This window comes from Fistularia commersonii, chromosome 19, assembly GCF_037954325.1.
Source record: "Fistularia commersonii isolate RoL2024-O1a breed Wild chromosome 19, RoL_Fcom_v1.0, whole genome shotgun sequence".
Taxonomy (NCBI): domain Eukaryota; kingdom Metazoa; phylum Chordata; class Actinopteri; order Syngnathiformes; family Fistulariidae; genus Fistularia; species Fistularia commersonii.
The window spans coordinates 1,317,649-1,324,121 of NC_141302.1; positions in this window are offsets into that span (position 1 = coordinate 1,317,649).

The following is a 6,473-nucleotide window of genomic DNA, read 5'->3' on the forward strand; positions in this document are numbered from 1 at the left end:
GAGACGGAGGAGACCGGCTGCGCAGCCTCCCCTTCCCCGCCTCCCCGCCTCCCCTCCGCGGCTGTACGTGCCGCCGAGGTCCCGCCCCCCCCCTCCACCGCCTTCTCTCTCTCCGCCGCTCTTTGTCTACCTCGCTCGACCCCTACCGGGGTTCAGTCGCAGCCGCGCAAAAACCCGTTTGTTTAATTGACTTAATATTAATAAAGAAGAGAAAATCATTTATAATCCCGCACTCGTTTTTAGGAAAAATTGGTTTAAGCTAGGAGACCGCTAGCTGGGCTGTGCTCAACCCGTTTATACGAAAATTAGCGTGTTCAATAGGGTCGATAAGCTAGTCGGGAAATAATATATAACAGTTTAACGTAATAATAACTGTATAAATTACGGCAAACTATTTGAGAATTAAGCCTTAGGTTTTTGCGAGAATTTAAGACAGCGTCTTGAATAAATACACAAATAGTGTAATAAAAAAAGATGATTTCAGTATCCAAATTACGTAGCATGTTGAGGTTCATAGTAGAAAAATTCAGTGGCAAACATATTGTCCACACTTTTGGGTTTTCCAGTTAATACGGTTTGTTGAATAAATCAATGGGTAAGTAAGGTTGTGAAAAAGAAAGGATTTCTTTGGTTTAATGACCAAGATGAAAACTGCTTTTTGTGGGCAAAATAAGTTTAAGCTAGGAGACCGCTAGCTGGGCTGTGCTCAACTCCTTTATACGAAAATTAGCATGTTCAATAGGGTCGATAAGCTAGTCAGGAAATAATGTTAACAGTTTAGCGTAAACCTAATAAATTACGGCAAACTATTTGAGAATTAAGCCTTAGGTTTTTGCGAGAATTTAAGATAGCGTCTTGAATAAGTACACAAATAGTGTAATAAAAAAGATGATTTCAGTATCCAAATTAAATAGATTTAAGCTAGTTGATGACTAGCTTAGTTTGGCTAACGTCATTTAGCCTAGCATGTTGAGGTTCATAGTAGGAAAATTCAGTGGTAAACTATTGTCTATGCTTTTGGGTTTTCCAGTTTATAAGGTTTGTTGAATAAATCAATGGGTAAGTAAGGTTGTAAAAAAGAAAGGATTTCTTTAATGACCAAGATGATAACTGCTTTTTGTGGGCAAAATAAGTTTAAGCTAGGCGACCGCTAGCTGGGCTGTGCTCAACTCGTTTATACGATCATTAGCATATTCCAAAATGTAGTCAAAAGTGCCAACAGTTTGATATACTCCACAAAGTACGGCAAAGTATTTAAGAATCAAGCCTTTTGTGAGAATTTAATGCACACGTCTGTTGAATATATACACAAATTAAGTAGTGTAGTAAAAAAAAGTATGAGCAATTATCCATTATTTCAGGATCCAAAATGAAATTGATTTAAGCTAGGAGATCGCTAGCTTGGCTTAGCTAATGTTGTTTAGCCTAGCGTGTTGAGGTTCACAGCAGGAAAAATCACTGGCAACATTGGCAAATGTCTATGCTTTCAGGTTTTCCCATTTGTAAGGTGTGTTGAATAAATAAATTGGTAAGTAGAGTTATAAAAAAGACTAAGAGGATTTGTTTATTTTAATGTCCAAGACGAAAACTGCTTTTTATGGGGGGAATAGGTTTGAGCTAGGTTGGCTTAGCTCAACTCGTTTATACAAACATTAGCATGTTCCATAGAGTTGATAAAAAAGTCAGGAAAAAGTGCACATAGTTTAAAGTAAACCTTGTAAATTACAGCAAATTGCCGAGAATCAACCCTTATTTGTTTTTATTTAGGACACAGGTCTGTTGAATAAATACTCAAATCGTGTGGTTAAATAAAATTATGAGCAATTAACTGTTATTTCAGTGCGAGATCAAATAGATTTAAGCTAGGAGACAGGTAGCCTGGCTTAGCTCACGTCATGTAGCCCAGCATGTTGAGGTTCTCAGAAGGAAAATTAGCGACAAAGGCAAACTTTTGTCTTCTCTTTTGGGTTTTCCCGTCAGTATGGTTTGTTGAATAAATACATGGATTAAGGAGAGTTGTAAAAAAGACTCCAAGGATTATTCTTATTTTAAAATCCAAGTTGAAAATTGTTTTTTTTTTTTGTGAGGAAAATTGGTATAAGCTAGGAGTCAGCTAGCTTGGCTTAGCTCAACTTTGTTTATCCAACACACTAATGTTTTTGATACGCTAAAGTTGAGATAAAGTGCTAAAAGCTCAATATAGACCTTATAAATTTCGACAAACTGATCAAGACTCAAGTCTTGATCTTTTTTTGCAGGATATCAAACTCCGGTTTGTTGAATAAATACATGGATTAAGTAGCGTAAGAAAAGTGTATTAGAGCATTACCTTTATTTCAATATCCAGGATGAAAACTGCTTTTTGTGGGGGGCTTGGTTTAAGCTAGGAGACAACTAGCTTGGCTTAGCTCAACGTTTTTAGCCTAGCATGCCACAGTAGGGAAGAGTTAACCAGCGACTAATGTTTTTCTTTCACTTTTGGGTTTTTCTGTACATTGGATATTTATTCCAACCTAGAGTTCATTGGTAATCATCAATTTTGAGCCCAGAAGATCGTTAGCTTAATCATATGCATTAAGAAAAAGAAACATTCAGTTTGTTTACAAGATAAAAGACATGCTAATGATCATGAGGTAAATAAGCTAGAAGTGGGACAAAGTGTGGTTTTTAGTGGGATTTCACACATAGGTTTGTTGAACAAATAAAAAAAGACTAAGAGAGGATTATTATATTGTTATTATCAAAGATGGATACTGCTTTTGAGAATGTGATGTGAATTGGTTTAAGCTAGGAGGCAGCTAGCATAGTGCTGTTGATTGGAAAGCATTTGTTCCCACCACGGGACATCAAGCGTACGTTAACTTAGCTTAGCATCAAATGTGTTTGAGCAATTTAGGTACTTGGGAGCAGGTTTGTCTCCTCTCTTGCTGTGAAAGATGGATGAAGACGCCCCCCTCTCTCTGAGCAGGGCCGAAGGGGGGGGACAGCTGGTGTCCGAGACGCCCCCCCATTACTGTCAGCCAAACCACTGACCCGTCAAACGGGGAGGCAGACTGATCCATTAGAGACCACGTGATGAAGGACGCTCCTTTGTTCACTTCTTTCCCTTTGATGGATCAACAATCTCTTACCAGTTTACTATTGCGATATATTGACAGCTTGAAAACGGCGAAGTTCCTTCGAGACCGCAATCTATCGGCATACTCTTAATAACCCATGTAATCCATCACATTTTATAAAAACAAATTACTGGGCAATTAGGAAGGCAAGTTAGAAAAGCGCTTGCGACGTTTGTCCGTGTGCTTTATATTGATCTATTTCTTGATGATTTGGGGGGTAACTTTTTTTTTCTCCCATTTGCTGACATGTTTTTTCTTCTCCTTTTTTTAACCATAAGCTGATCTCTCGCTGAAGTTTGAGATCATTTCTCTCTTTGTTCTGATTTTGTGATTTTGTGCTGGTTATGAGGTCACACCCTGTAAAGGTTCTGGTCACGTATTCTCATCATTTTAATTTATTTCAGGACTATTTTTGGGGCTGATCCAGACCATGATGGCAAATAAACCACAGAGTATTATATGATTTCTTAATTGTGATTCTTTAGTTACAGATGTAGAATGTTTGGAACAGTTGTAACATATTTGTTGCTGAAATACAATGGTGAAAATATATTTATCAAAAAATTTTCTCATTTTTCTCTGTATATCCCCCAATACAGATTTCTTTTGCAGATTCTTTCAATACAGATGCCCCCGAGTGTCGCATTTAAAAGTAAATACCAAGAGTAACAGTTAAACTGCAGGTTAATTGCAACAGGTTATTAGCACGCTCTCCATCCGCTTGACATAATATGCGGTGACCAGTTGATAGCTAGCAAAGGAAGCCATGCGACCCTCAAAACCGCTTTGCCACATCGAGACAAAGCACCGTCCAACTCCCTACCTTCATGAGGTGGGGTTTTCTCCAGTGACGTCTTCAAAAACAAGATTACAGAGTAGACGGGACACAAGGAAGACACTTCGAGTGTCACCGTCTACTGTTCCCGCCAGACGGGACCGTCTAGTTGCGGAGAATCAAGCTCAGGGCTCCCACCGATCCAGCATTATGGTGAGTTGATGTTGGCGTGATAATCATTTAATTGTGATAAAAGAACATAATGTAAGGCGTAGTTGTTATATTTACCCCTCTGTGAGCTGCCACCTTACTGTGTCGGAGGGGTTTGAGCGTCCGGTTGATTCCGGGAGCTACATTATCGGGGACTTTATGTCCCGGATAAATGCTTTATGAGGGGGTGATGTAGGTCAACCCCTTAGGACCCCTGAGGTCCTGCCCCGAGTGGAGGAGTTCAAGTATCTCGGGGTCTTGTTATATTTATGTCCCTCCCGGTCTGCAAGAAGTTGTCAATCATTAAAGTGGTTAAGTGACATAAAAGGTTGGGACCTGCTGCTCTGTGAGACTCACAACTTCTTCATCAGCATCATTTTAGCACTTATCCCGGGCCAGGTCGCTATGGCAACAGGCTGAATGGGTCAAAGCGGGCATCGCTAACACCACAGCACAGCTCTACCGAAGGGAGACCCGAGGAAACTCACTAGTCACCTTCTTTGTCAAGTGTTTTTTTAATAAATGTTGAGCACAGGGCGTCAAACGACCAGCACCGACTCGCCAGGGGGTCCAATCCAGCCCGTGGAATAAATCTACAATTTGAAAAAATAATGCAGAAGCAGAAATCTGACTTTTTTTGCAAATTGAGAATTCAGAATGCGCCATTCGGATATTCATTCATTAAAAAAAAAAACTAGTTTAAAAGCGATCTGAACTTTTTTCCCCCCCTGCATTTTGTCATTTTGTCTGTTGCACAGCTAAAGACTTACTGCTGAAGATCCCAGCACTTCCTGTTCCAGCAGGAAGCAACATCACTCTGGAATGTGTGGATAAAAATGACAAACTCCGAAATGATGCCAGAATGTTTAAGGACGGCAAAGACATCGGAGGAAGCAAACATGTGATTGTTGCAGTCCAGAAGTCTAACGAGGGCCTCTACTCCTGTGTGTTCCAAGGAGAATCCATCAGGAGCCGGCTGATGGTTGAAGGTACCTGTGGTCTATCAAAACATGAACAACAAAAATCATTTATTCCTTTGCTGTTATACAAGTGTGCTGCTTTAATTTAGAAAAAAGCGCTGCATTTTTGTTGTTTTTTCAATATTCGGATCCATGACGTGGGTGCCTGAACTGAGACGATGCCTCGAAACGTCAGCTCACGCTAAAAAAAGAAGTTGATGCAGAACGCCGCATCTTCTACAAGACATGGGCCGCTAAATATTTATTTAGAGAAGCCAAAAGTGAAGCCACGTATAAGGATTACAATTTGAAACACGGAGGACGATGCTAAGACGTGTCTGAGGGAGGCAGTCAGATATTTTGCAAGCAAAAACGCGAAACTAACAAGGAGATTTAACTATAAAGTATGCTGTTTTGGGACGGACAGTTTACAATGCTATCATGTAGTGCTGATAAAAAGCAGTTTTTGCTCTGGTCTTCTTAGACCAGGGGTGTCAAACGAACGGCCCGCGGGCTGGCGCCGGTCCGCCACGGGGACCAGCCAGGACCGTAAATCTACAATTTGAAAAAATACATAAAAATCATGAACTACCTTTTAAAAATAAAAATGCAGTCCATATATTGTCTGCTAGCGCCGCACTGTTTTAGTCAGTGTTAGCAACATGGCGCAACACGATGTGACTCAGAACTTACAGCAGATGGCAGCAATGCAGCTTCTGTGAATGCTAATAGCATTTATCATTAGAAATGTGCTTTTCCATTGGAAACACCCTGGTCAGCATAGTGTTGACGTCAAAAAAAGAGAATTGTGTACATGGAGTGTAGGATTTTCCAAGACAAATGGACCACTTCTTATTTCTACGCTATGATTTTAGTGGTCCGGCTCCCTTGATATCAAATTGGGGCGTTTGTTGCCCCCAGACCAACATGAGTTTGACACCCCTGGTTTAAAAGAAGCGGATGGTGGAATTACAGCAGAGTTCGACATAAAGAGGCTCTGTTGTTGTCTTTCGATTATTCCAGGTGCACGTTAGCTGTGTCGGGGTCCATTGTGGCACTGCAGCCAAAAATGCTGAGTTTAGCGAGGCTAGCATTTACTAGCGACATCTGATCATGCAAGAGATGCTACACTTTCAGACTTGACCATTGGGGTCATGTCACGTTTAAACTTTGGATAAAAAATAAATGAATAATAAATGTAAGTTTATTTACATGTTTTTAACTTCCAGTAAACAGTGGTGACACCCGCAATATTCGGTTCTGTAGAAAAATATATATATATATGTTTGAACTTCCACATGGCTTTAGTGACATTTTTATTCCTGCTTCCATGACAGAGGCATGCAGCTACTGACAACAACTCTGCTATTTAGGTTTTTAGTTGCAAAACATTAAAACCCATTTCCTGAC